Consider the following 13,523-nt stretch of genomic DNA (forward strand, 5'->3'; position numbering starts at 1 on the left):
TCAAATAATTATTAAATGTTTTCTGGTTGCCAGGCATTCACCTAGGTTTTTGCTACTAATAAAATTTGTGCTTCTGTTTTTGAAATAGAGAGATGGTTTAATAGTGCAGATCATATTAATGTTTCTGTTTCTTTTATTCAGTCAATATTTATTGAACAGATACTATTTTGATGCTCTGGAACCTTAAGAAGGAGTAAGGGAGTCCTGGCCCCTGAGGAACTTGAAGGCAGAGGGGTGGAGACAAAGTAGCCGTCACTCACCTATTGTAGAAGAGAGCTGTATCAATCAGGGTTCAGTCAGGGAAGCAGAGCCCACTATGACTCTTGGGACAAGGGATTTATCATAAGAATTAGATCTTGCTTAATTGTGGGAGGAGATGGGAAGTAAAAATCTGAAAGGGAGAGATGGTGAATCAGAGAAGTCACCAACCAGTAAATTGGAGACACAAGCACCTCCAGTCCCCGAAATGGGATTGCAAGGGGAATTGTGTGGGAGGGCTAAGGAAGCTGTGTCTATGCAGCTCCCACCTTGTGGATTCACTGCCAAGCATCAGTGAGGAGCCTGAGGACGTTGTTGAACAACAAGGTCACCAGTCAAGAAGAAGAGCTGGCCCTGGAGGAGAGTAAGGGCAAGTCAGAACCGCATCTAAACACCAGGATGTGAGCAAGTCATGACCGCTGCTTCATTTCTGCCTTCCAGATCCCAGCCAATTACTCTTGACCAACTATAACTTGAACCCATTCAGAGAAGAGGGGTTCTGGGAAACAAATTTCAGCTGAGCCAAGTTGGCTCAGTACAAAATACCACAATAAATATTTGTTAGCTGTAGCTCTCTGACTCACATTACTGAAAAACTTATGTTCAAAAAAAATACACGGAGGTCTCTCCTAGACCTCATCTCATACGGAAGTGAAGAGCAGACAATTTAATTGTTGGTAAAATCTGTGTCTCCAGATTACTGATTGTTAAAATCTTCACGTTGTGATGAGGCTGTGAGACGCAGTCTCCCTGAGCAGAACTTGTGTGGCCCGAGGGTGTTTTTGAGTCTCTGCTCACTTGCTCACCATGGGGCGCCAAGGGTGAATGCTTGGATATATCAGTCTCCTAGGTGTGTGTCAGGAGGACCAGAGCATTGTGGTTTGGAGAACGTTCTGCAATTTAGCTTAAAAATGCAGTGTCTTTCACATCGTAGGCACAAAATAAATACTTGAATGGGTATGGGTAGCTCAAAAAGTGTGTGGATTGTAGTTTCTGTAGGCAGAGGAAGATGGATGCGAGTTTTTGTTCAATATCACAAAAGTAGATGTGCAAAGAGCAAACCTTCACCAAACAGTTTTTTATGGTGGATCAAAGGTATGCTTGATCAACTCCAACACAAACATTTGCCAACTTCTCTGCCAGGTACAAAAGTCCTTCCCCTTGCCTCCTTCCAGTCTCTCTTTTATCTAGCCAAACATCAATAATAAAAACAAAAACAAGACTGCGTATATTGTTTTTGGCTCACAGAGTGATTTTAACCATTTTTAATCAGTGGCCAGCATTTAAAAATGGGTGATTTTGCAGGAGTGTCTAAATCTCCAGTGTCTCTTGGAAATCCAAAAGACCTGGAAACACTGGTTTGACAACTGTGGCTGGAGCTCAGTGGCAGCTGCCCCTTTTAGACAAAGAACTCTCCCAATTGCCATGGCCCCCACCACTTTGAATTATCCCGGATACAAAAGCTGCATGTCTTTTGCCATTTATCTTTCCACGTGTGATATGGTACTTCTTGTAAGTAAAGAAATACTGATAGATGATAATGATAAAGCTGCTATAATTTATTTAACCCTAGTGTGCCAGGCACTGTGCAGAGTGCTTTAACACCAAATTTTTTTATCTAATTTTCTCAACTTTACAAGGTAGCTATTTCCATCTTATGGATGAGAAACAGAGATTAAGGGAGTTAAGGAACTTCCCTAGTTAAATCAAACGAAGTCATGCTGCAGCATTTGGATACAGGAAAACAGAATCTAACTCAAGATCCCAGGTTCATAAACAGAGTCAGCAAAAAAGAGCCAGGTAGTAAATAATTTAATTTTAGCTTTGTGGTCCTACAGTTTCTGTTGCAATGACATATCTCTGCCCTTGTAGTGTGAAAGCAGTCACAGACAATACATAAAGGAATGAGTGTGGCTGTGTTCTAATAAAACTTTATTTACAAAAACAGGCAGTAGCTGGATTTGTCTATAGGCTGTAGTTTGTGAACCACTGGTCTACACCCAGAGCCTGTGAGCCTCAGTGACTGTAACAACCAAGGGTGGTTATTCATTCAGTAACTGAATAGTTAACTGCCACGAAGGGCAATCAATGTGGTAACATGGTCCTTCACATGATCCTTCATAGTAGGGGCAACTGTATGAAATTGCTGTTTGCAGATTCTGGAAATTTCACATAGTTCAACCCAAGTGCTATGCCAATCTGTGGACAAAAATTGACTAGTGTTTACTTTTGAATTCTTTATTACTTCTGGTTCCAAATTTGAGTTGTTTCTGGTTCCTTTTGTTTTTCAAACACTTGAAATGCTGCGGGGGCATAAAGAAAGGAATGAACACCAAAGGCCTACTATGAAACGAGAACCACATCCTTGCAACAGCTGCGTGAGAGAGACATCTTTAGTTCCCAGTACTGTGGAGAGAATTGAGGTTCAGAGACGTTATGAAACATGTATAAAGTCACACCACTCACCAATCCACAAGGTAGAATTTGAAGCCACATGTCTATGGCCTCAAAGCCCAAGCTGTCTCCATTTTTCCATGTAAATGTCTGGAATTTCTATTCTGAATTCATCTATATTAAGTATATCCCTGAAAAGAAACAACTAGACCTATAGGTCATCTTTTCCTGTAAATATGCATTCTTTCAACATTATTTATGGGGCCTACTGTGTGCCAGACACTGGGAATGTTATGCTGAATAAGGTAGAAGCAGAAGTCTGGAGATTACATTTCTGAGGAAAGAGACAGCAAATGTCTATGAGTGACGAAACTCCAGCCAGCCACCTGGACCGCAGGCTCTGTGCTCTCACCGGTACCTGAGTGGGGTGCCAACAGCATGAACTGCTTTTGTGTGGAGGGCTGCTTTGGAGAGCAATGGGATTGCTAAAATGTCAAAAAGGCATCACTACAAGCCACGCAGCCAACTGACTCCCAAATGTGCTTATTTGTGTTCAGGGCGGGGTGTGGGGATCTGGCCAGATTCTTTAGGCTTCTTTGGCGTCTTGTCCAAGAGCTACATTCTTCTGTCTTATAAAACTGAGTATTGTCTTCTAACCTGTGGTCCTTTCAAGATCGTATATGAGAGGTGTCAGGGATGCTCTGTGAGGATGGGGATTTACAAAAGTTTGTGTGTATCATGGTTTTATTTCCCCCCCTTTCAAAATTACTGCTGGCTCTAAAAGAGTCAAGAACTCAGACTTGCATGAACTCTTCAACACCTCTCCAAATTCAACAAAACTGACATTTATAGCTTCGTTGAAGCGGAGACATGGCATTTGGCTTCAGATTGTTTGGACTGCGGAGTGTCAGTATAAATAGCTTTGATTGACTTTTGTATCGTGCACATCTGGAAGCAATTTATGGCATTCCAGCTAGATTAAAGCGCGTTTTAAAGGAATTTAACCAGCTCTTTTTTTTTTTTTTTTTCTGTTGGCCATGGTGAATAAAGTTTCAAAGAAGGTTTAGCTGCTGTTCTTAATGTAGACTGTGGTGAAGTCAAATTCAGGGCAAATGCTGGGTGGGGGGAGAAGGGAGGAGGGAGGTTTGTTTTGCCAAAAGAGCTAAACACGGAGGTGACTTTTTCTCTATTGTTTTGTTCACACTGAAATGAGAGATAAAACGTCAGACACCAGGAAGCTGCTATCGCTACACAGAAACCATGAACTAAGTCATTTTTTAAGAGAAAAATGGATTGACCTAAGAGAGGTGAAAATAGCCAAGTATGTGTCACTTGGCTCAGCAACCAGAAGGACCGGGAAGAAGCACCAGCACTGACTTTCATTTATTGAATATGTACTGTAGTGTTTATTTAACAAGTACTGATGGAGTACCTCCTATGGGCGAGACGCAAGCGAGAGGGAGCAGAGATGAAGACAGGCTTGCTGCCTTCGTGAAGCTTAGGAAGTAGAGCAGGAAGACATTACATGGCAAATTCCCTACACGTTATTTAATTACCTTTGTAGTTAAATTACGATGCAGGAGTATGGGGCGTCCTGGGTGCCTGTGGACCTCACTTGGTTGGAAGAATCAGGGAAGTCTTCCTGGAAAGATGTGAAATTTGAAGACAGGGAGAGGTAGTACTCAACTGAGAAAGCAAGTCAAGGAGAGAAAGGAATAACATTCTAGGCAGGGGGGCAGTTTTCATTTTGAAACCACTAGAGATGGTAAGGGACAACAACCCAACAAGGTAGGTATTTTCCCATTTAGACATGGGAAAAATGAGGCTCAAATTGGCTATAAACCTCTCCAGTTTCACTCAGCTATTTATTAACTGTCATCCCCACTTTAAAGCATAACCTACCCTGACAGCCATTTAATCTTTTAGCGCTGATGGTCTGCATAGGTGAAGGAAAGTTACAGTACGTCTCTGAGCCTCAGTTTCCCCATTTTTGTGATGAGGGAATTTGATAGATGCTCTGTGAGTTGAACTTCCTAGGAAGTCAAGGCATCTTGGAAATCATATGTAATGGATGCAATGGAAACACTGCTGTTCATAACATTTAAAGATGAAAAATCTATGATGGACAAACTGGGAAAAGAAGCAAAATCTTTGGGAGAATGAGGATGTACCCTCGAGTTTCTCTAACTACAATAAGAAAATGAACTATCCATTATTAAATCAGACTCATACGCTTGGAGAGACCGACCCCCACACATTGTTAGAGCTGTAATATATAGGTCATTGTGGCCCTTCTTTTTCTTTTTGTTGCTGAAGGAAAGTGATGAAGTGGTGCCAAGAAAGTGGCAAATTGCCCTAAAAATCATATAAAAGTGCAATTTAGCGCACACAGTTCTGCTGAAGAAAACCACCTTTGTTTCATTATTAGCTTCCCAGGGATTTCTTTCCTTGGTTGGCATTTAAGTGTGGAAACTTGTCCTTTTTTTCTTAACATAATGAGACAGTTCTTATGTTTTAAGAACAATAGAAGAAAGCATGAAGAGTGATCGATACATTACTTGAGATATATTAACTACCAACTAGAGCTTTCTTGCCAACCTCTGGGTATGATTTGGAAAGACAAGGAGGCATAAACCTCTGTTGTTTTAAGTAAAAATAGAAAGAAATCTAATCTCTGAGACCACAGGATGAAAAATGTTCTGTTAGGGATTTGCTTTGCCTTTTTCCCCCCTAATTCAGGTTCAGGCTTTGACCTATAGACAAAGGAGCAACTACTTTGCTTAAAAGGTTTAGAACTAATAGGAAGGTAAACTCTGAAGTTATTTGTTGACATAATTTCTGGCAGTATTTTCCCAGCTTCTGTTTCAGATCTCTTTCCACTTGTCTGTACAGGCTTGACAAAAATCCATCAAAATAAAGCTGTGCTGATGTGACCACGTATCATATTTCATGTGCTCTGCTTTTGATTTGAGGAATACATAGGAGACAAAGCAGGGTGAGGCAGGGTAGAGTGAGAAACTAAAAATGTTGAATCCTGTTGTAGCAGCAGGAAATGGTTGGAGTTGAGACCAAACCTCAATGGAAAATGTGCTGTGAATTAAATAAGACAGTGGTGGGCCAGATCAGTGAAGCCTTTTATTCTGTTGATGAAAAATATGTTGTTCTGTGTAAGCCTGTTCAGAGGGAGTTTACCGATCAAATGATGCATTCCCTAATATATTAATTCCTTTAATTCTACACATACTTGTTAAATGCCTCCAATATGGCAGGAATTAGACCATGGGGACACAGTAGTGAGGAGACAGATAAGATCTTGGAGCTCACATTCTAGGTGGACATGGATGTTAAATAACTAAGCACACAGTGGATTATACTGTTATAATTGTTTCATGCATTATTGAAAGTTATGGAAAGCTAAGAAACCATTTGGGGCTGAAATCTGAGACCTAAAGGATAAGAAGCTGTTTTCTTTGCTGCCTTCATTATGATTAATTTGGAGGGAGAACTTTGGGCACTGTAGATGATTTTGGCTTCCTGACTCTTGTCCCTGTTAGAAGTTTTCCAGTCTGAAGAAGAGGCAGGTATGGACGTAGGGATGTCTTTGGAGAAAAGTGGGGAAAGTGGAGAATCATTGCAGATATTTTGTGGAAAATTAGATGTGGCCACTGGGCAACTTAATTATACATCATTTTTAGCTAGATGGAAGACAAAATGGTTTTGTAGATTGGGATGGAAAGTGAAGGAGAGGTAACTGCTCACAGAAGGGTTTTACTTGGCTTGGAAAAGAGAAAGAGATGTTAACTGGAGAAAGTCAACTTAATGGTGACATTCTCCTGATGTCCTGAAGGTGAGCCCTACTGGCAAGGCCAGGGGCATTTATGGTAATGTTGGTTTCATGTACATTTTTATTTTGTGGTCTGAAATGTTGTGGAAGCAGTGACAAAAAATTTGACAAAATGAAGTGGAAAAAAGTGGAGTTCTTTGGGCAGCAAATTATTCAGTTGGGGTGTTTCTGTGGTGATGGAATTGAGATATGATATTCAGTTCTCTGGATTTTTTTTATGTAGTCAGTAGAGCCACCATTCTTTCAACAGACTTGCATCAGGTTTGGGTTAAGGTGAAGCCAACGGAAGTATTTTGTGGTTCATAGGAGGATGGAATAAATTACTATGGTTTCTTTTATATCATGACTGGCCAAATGAGTTGAATCAGTCATCGACATGTTAGAATATGCAACAGAAGTTTGTAGAACTCTTTGATTTTTACAAAGCATTTTTCCTGGCCATTATCTCACTAGATAGTTACAGTAGTCTTAAGAGGTAAATGGGCTATGGGTCTAAGGTCTGTCTAGTGTCTTGTAAGCTTGGATTGGATTCAAAGACAGCTCATTGTTGGAATGTGAGCTCCTCAGGGGCAGGAATGTTTGGCTGTTTGGTTCATGCTGTATCACCAGCACCCAGAACAGTGCCTGGCATAGAGAAAGAACTCAATAAATATCTGTTGAATTTATTGAATAATTAAAATTTTATTATGATTTTGCTTGCCCCTTAGAAGTTAAAAATGGATGGGGTGGTGGGCAGTGGGATTATCAGATGGTCTGTATTGCTATTTGATGTTTAGAAACGAAAAATATCTGGGGATGTTTGAATCTGAGATTGAGATCTGGCTATTACTAATTGTCTCTAAGTCCTGAGAGATGTCACTTACCCAGTCCTCAGTTCCCTACCTGTAAAATGAAATGTCTCTTCCAGCTCTAACATTCCATATTGGATTAATTTTTCTACTGATACATTTTTTCCACAAGTTTTTTTTCAAGATTGCCATTTAACATTTAAATATTTAAATCCTTTGACACTATCATTAAGAGCTTGCATTGGAAAAGTTTGCAGAGCAAGGTCCATGGATCTGGCTTTCAAATATATATTCTGTTCTTTGCCTCCTAACTCAATTAACTTGCCTCATATCCTTAAAGAAGGGGGGAAAAAAAAGACAGAATATAGTTGAGAGGAAGGACATATGACAAAATAAAAAGTTTCACCCTTGTCCTCCTACAAAATGTGGAAGATCAAAATTTATGGTCTGATACATGGCTCTCCAGCTCAGAATTTTTTAAATCCCTGCTACTCTCCTCAACTCTAAATTCCTCTTTTAGATTTTGGAGTTCTTGAGGACAGAGATTGTGCCTTATATGTCTATTTGCCCACCCCCAACCCCCGATTGGTAGTCTATGGTTAAAATTGGGTGCTCTCACCACCCAGGTCTGGGTTCGTTTCTTGGTCGGGAAACGACAACACCCGTCTGTCGGTTGTCATACTGTGGTGGCTGAGTGTTGCTGAGTTGCTGAAAGCTATGCCACCAGTATATTAAATACCAGCAGGGTCACTCATGGTGGACAGGTTTTAGCAGAGCTTCCAGACTAGGAAGAAGAACCTGACCATTCACTTCCAGAAAAATTGTCCATGAAAACCCTGTGAATAGCAGTGGAGCGTTGTCTGATATGGCGCTGGAAGGTAGGGATAGCACCAAAAGACTGGGCAGGGTTCTGCTCTGCTGTACCCAGGGTCTCTAGAAGTCAGAATCGACTCAACAGCACTAATAACAAACCCCCAATTAGTATAAAATAATAGGTAAATATCTATCGAATAAATAATTGTGTAAGTAGTTTAGCGTGGAGTTAGAACTGCTGCAGAAATGCAGGAATTAATGAATAAAATGTTAAGTAAAGTAAAGGTAATAATATAGCATCCGTGGAACAGAGGAAGGCAAAATACTGAAAAACCTGGACTGTCTGAATTAATGATGCAATTAAAGCTTGAAATTTACAAAGCAGCTGCCTCCAAAGGCAGGGCATATAAAGTCAGTGAGTGAAGCCCACTTCTTCCATCCCCCAAGGTGTAATAACATCGAGAGTGGAAGAGACTGTGGTAAAGTAGATGACACTTTTTTTCCCATCTTAGAGGGAAGTCAACACCACTCTGTTCCTGCTGATTGATGCTAATATGGGAATATTGCCAGACCTTTCCATTTAAAAAAAAAATAACAAAAATTGGATATGTAGTTTATGTAAAATCTGATTTTTTAAGCGTTGGCAGTGATTTCTAATACTTTTGAAACATTGCATGGCCAAAGAAACCCTCCCAAGCCCTACTTGTTTACCTAGAGATCTAACTAATTAAAGAGATGATACTACAATATTTAGTGAAAGCATTGGGAATGAAGGTTAAGTTATGAAACTGTGTCCAGACCAAGACTAAGTAACTTCTGTCTCATTCAAATGTTCTAGAATGGTATCAGTGTTTCAATGCCCAGTAGTTTTGGGTTTCATAGTCCTTTGCTTTGCAGAATGCCCTAGTGACTGCTCTTGACTCTCCCCTTGGCCAGTTGATCTGAGCCCTTCCTCATTATCTGAAGCTGCTGCTCAATGCTCCAACTAGAGAAATGACATTAAACTAATACCTAGACTTCTATTGGATGGGACAGCTTGATATGGAAGTGTCATTTGGAGAACTCTGGTTTGTGCCACTTGATGGACACCAAATAATACTTAACACAAGTATAGAACTATAATGTACTGTATGATTAGTCATTGAATGTCCACACCCTCCTCGAATGTGAGCTCCATGATCATATCTGTCTCCTTCACTACCATGTCCCCACTACCTGATAGCATTTTCTGCTCTCTATAGACGCGGCTTCAGATGTCCTCATCCAATTCCTGTCTTCACAGATGAAAATGTTGAAAATATACGAGCAGTTTTGTGAATTGGATGTCCTTCATAATTTAATGACATAAAGGTAGGGGAGTGGCCGTCAGAGGCCATTGTCGTAAGCTTGGCCTTCCACATTCTCTTCCTATTAACCTGAATGCTTTCTTTTGTCCTTGTTTTATGGCCTTAACTCACCAAAACCATGTTTTGACAAATACTCACTCTGACATTATTCGAATCCATTTCTTTCTTTAATGTTGAATTCACAAGCTGTATTTCTATGACATGATTATTTAGCAGTCACATAAAATGTGTATCTGGTCATTCTTAACAGGCTCATTTATACATGGGCCACATAAAATTTGCATTCTTACACCAGCGACTCATTTATTAATGGTAATAAATACACCCGGCAACAGGCCAAGTGTACTTCAGAGGCTTGTAACCTGAGAGTGGTCAGAGTAGATGTAAAATATAATATGTTTTTTTTAAAATAACTTTTTTTAAACCACTTTCAACGAGACTTGGAAGTGAATCAAAAAAGTAGAAGAGTAAAGGATAATTTGGAGTGACGTATTAATAGATTCAAAAAGAATGTCTTTCTCTAGAAAAAAATCTTATTCCTACCATGGAGTTCAGGGAGAGGGAAGGAAAAGTAGATGTTACAGATCTTTCCTTTTTAAAAAAAAGATTACTTATAATTACATTGATATAATTTCTGTCTGAATAACATGTTAAACTTCATAAGTGAAGGCAGCCTTGAATGTTTTTATGACCACTCAGTATACTCCCTAAGATGCAAAGAGGTTCACCCATGGGTCAGAAAGTTGTAAGAAGCCTCGAGACAATGGTAGGAGGTCAGACATATGCAATAAAAGGCAATCATTTCATGAATATTGGTGAGAATTAATAGCACTTTATTTTGTGGCTTACTGAGGAAACATGTGCTTGACGCTGCTCAGAAGTACTTCTCAATGGCTTTAATAGAAACCGTGTGTGAGTGTAAAGACTTGGAGCGCAAGCCATCCCGACTGGGGAACTGATGTTCTGCAGATCTCTCAAGCTTTCCTATTTCTTTTTTTAATTAGAGTTTCAGTCCAAAGAAATCCTTTAAAGTAAATGAAAATGAATCAACAGAAGGTAAACGAGTTCGGGGAAGAATTTTAAACAACAAAACCTTCTCAGTCAATTCTTAATAGACTCTTCCCTCTTCTTTGACCAAACTTCTTATCTTTAATGCATCACAGCTTCTCCACCGCACATTCAAAGACTAGTGACAATTATGATCTCGTCTATGTGTGGAATTGAAAAACGTTGAACTCATAGAACCAGATTTTAGAACAGTGGTTGCCAAGGGCTAGAAGGTGGGGGAAATGGGGAGATGTTGGTCAAAGTGTCCAAATTTGAAGTTATAAGATGAGTAAGTTCTGGGGATCTAATATATAGCATGGTGACTACAGTTAATAATACTGTATCGTATACTTGAATTTTCCGAGAGAGTAGATCTTAAATGTTTTCACCACACACACAAAAAATGCTAAGTATGTGAAGTGATAGAGTAACTTGATTATGGTAATCATTTCACAATATTAAATCATCACATTATACACCTTAAAAAATCACATTATAAAACCTAAATTTATGCAATTTTTATTTGTAATTCATACCTCAATAAAGCTGGGGGGAGAAAAGATATACCAAGGACGAACAACTGTTGCAATTTTAGATGTTTGTGTGTGATTCTCACATTAATATCTTATTCCCCAATTGAGCAAAACTTGAGAAATTGGACTTGTGTCAAGTTTTGTAAGTGTCAGGCAGGAACCATAGCTGGGTCTGCTCACTGCTGTATCCTCAGTGCCCAGCACTCTACCAAACATATGTAGACCGTTCATTAACACTTATTAGAAAGATGGATGAGATGGAAAGAGGGAGGAAGGCAGGCAGGTAAGCTATTTTTAGATTCTAGGGCTCCAAATAATCCTTGAGTTCTCTCTTATCAGGCCCTGCTATAGTAATCAGAGCCTAGAATTGGTATGTCAGGGTTCCATGTGCTGGGACTCATGGTGTGTGGCCAGCACATGCCTGGCTTATAATGAATAATACTCAAAATATGAGTGAATGAATTGTCTGTCTAGTTCCCTATAAATAGTGTCTGGAAAATAGTAGGTGCTCAACTTTTTGTAGACTGAATGAATAGTAAATTGAAGTAAGTGCCTTTCTAATGTTATGGAAATATTCTACAACTATGTAAAACTTCTTTCTAGTAACAGTGGGATCTTAGGAAGCAGTAGTGAACCAAGTATCTGGCCAGTCCTGGAATCTTTGAACCATTCCTTCCCCCAGACAGCAGTCCTAGCTCTCTTTATTCATCCCCATTATTCTCAGTGAATGTCCTGTTGGCATCTGACAGTTATGGCTTGAAGGGGGTTATCAGCATTATAATCAAAATCCTCTGAGCATTTTTGTTCTAGTTAGAGGAATGGACTATAACCAATGACTTCTGAAAGACAGAGTTCAAAAATGTGTTAAGTCTAGTTGGTGGTACCAAGTGGCCTAAGAAGAGAGGAAGAAGGATGGCAGGTCTGTTTCTAGGAAATCACTGATCTAAAGGCTGGGATGAGCACAGATATAGTGCCTCATTGAAAAAGCAACTTTCCTACCTGTTGGATGGAGAAAGAAGAGTCTTTAACTTCCAAGTTGGGAAGAAAGAGTGGGATGTTGTGCATTTATAGACATGTCAGTAAGCTTCCTGGCTTCCCTCTCTTTTTCTTCTCCACCCTAATTTAACAGAGTTGAGAAAGTTGGGGGTCCAAGATGGGGCAGGAGAGTGTTGATCAGGAGGTCCTTCCAGGAGAGAGCGAGGTAACTGTTGTTATCTGAGAGGTTTAAGTTAATGGACAGCCTGTTGGCTCCCTTCCAGACATTCAGAGCCAGAGCTGCCTCCCTCCAGGGGAGTGTACTGTTTCTGTGTGTTCATTGTTTGGGGCCTCTGTTTGTGTTCAGCTGTCAAAACAACTTCAGTGGTGCTACTTCTACTACGGTGTGTGATTTGGTTTATGTACCAGAAGAATCAAATTTGACTGAAGAGTTTTTCAGATTTATTTCTTCTAACACCTATGAAACTTTTAAAAAATGTGAGCTGTGAATCTCGGGAATATAAAATTCATTGTCAGGGACTTGAATCAATAATTACTTCAGTAAATTACAAGCATATTACAAGGTTTAGCTGTACTAGTGAAGCTTCAGAAGTTCTTTAGGTTCAACATTATTATTAGTTCTAAAGTAAAATTTAATATATTCCTTTTTCTTAAACAGTTTTAATGAATGTGAACTATAGAAGACAAATTTTAAGTATGGTTGAATTATGAACATGACTTTGTATTTTATTATACACTGGAAAATGGCTTGATCAGATTTGATATCGATTTGACCTAGCTGTTCAATAGCTTGGATAAATATGTGTTTCTTTTTATTAGAAATCTATCATACTCAGGGCATAGGCCAACGTGTTGGCTTTGTAAATCATGTAGCCTGCCCAACACTTGAGACTCTAGACCAGAAAGATCTTTCCAGAAGCCCACCATTCCTGGGCCTGATGGGAAATCAGGGGAAGAAGAAGGTCAGGAAAGGCAGGGAAGGCAACAGAAGACTGTTGCACCTACTGATTTCTGAGCGTCCCCTAGAAAATATCCTGGGGAAGACTGAAGTGCCCCCGGGTTGTGTGACTTTCTTGCATATTCCTTTTTAAAAGGGAGAAAAGAATCAATATGAGCAGTCTCCTAATCTATTCTGTAAGTGAATAGAGACTGAGCAACTATAGGTCAATCATGAACCAATTCTACAACTGGTTGGAGACTTTAGTATTCTGGAAGGCAGCATTCTCCAAAACAGCATGCTTGGCTTCCATTAGGATATGGAAAAATATTATAATTTCTATTAGCATTTAGGTGTTTTTTTTTTTTTGGTGAGGAAGATCAGCCCTGAGCTAACATCCATGCCAATCCTCCTCTTTTTGCTGAGGAAGACCGGCCCTGCGCTAACATCTATTGCCAATCCTCCTCCTTTTCTCCTTTTCCCCTTTTTCTTCCCAAAGCCCCAGTAGATAGTTGTATGTCATAGTTGCACATCCTTCTAGTTGCTGAATGTGGGACGCGGCCTCAG

General features: G+C 39.7%; 1 protein-coding gene across 7 annotated transcripts in view; it reads left to right on the forward strand.

Annotated features, from left to right (window-relative positions):
• The window catches only part of RARB (retinoic acid receptor beta), a 704,914-nt gene that overhangs the window by 192,462 nt on the left and 498,929 nt on the right, over window positions 1-13,523 (forward strand). The window contains exon 3 of one of the 7 annotated variants that reach the window (XM_087430623.1): window positions 9,339-9,447. The exons of the other annotated variants lie outside the window; for them this stretch is intronic. The gene's annotated coding sequence lies outside the window, so the exon portion shown is untranslated. The remainder of the gene's footprint in view (window positions 1-9,338; window positions 9,448-13,523) is intronic. 7 annotated transcript variants of the gene reach the window in all.

This window comes from Ceratotherium simum, chromosome 5 (genome assembly GCF_057802395.1).
Source record: "Ceratotherium simum simum isolate JZ-2026a chromosome 5, ASM5780239v1, whole genome shotgun sequence".
NCBI classification, from domain to species: domain Eukaryota; kingdom Metazoa; phylum Chordata; class Mammalia; order Perissodactyla; family Rhinocerotidae; genus Ceratotherium; species Ceratotherium simum.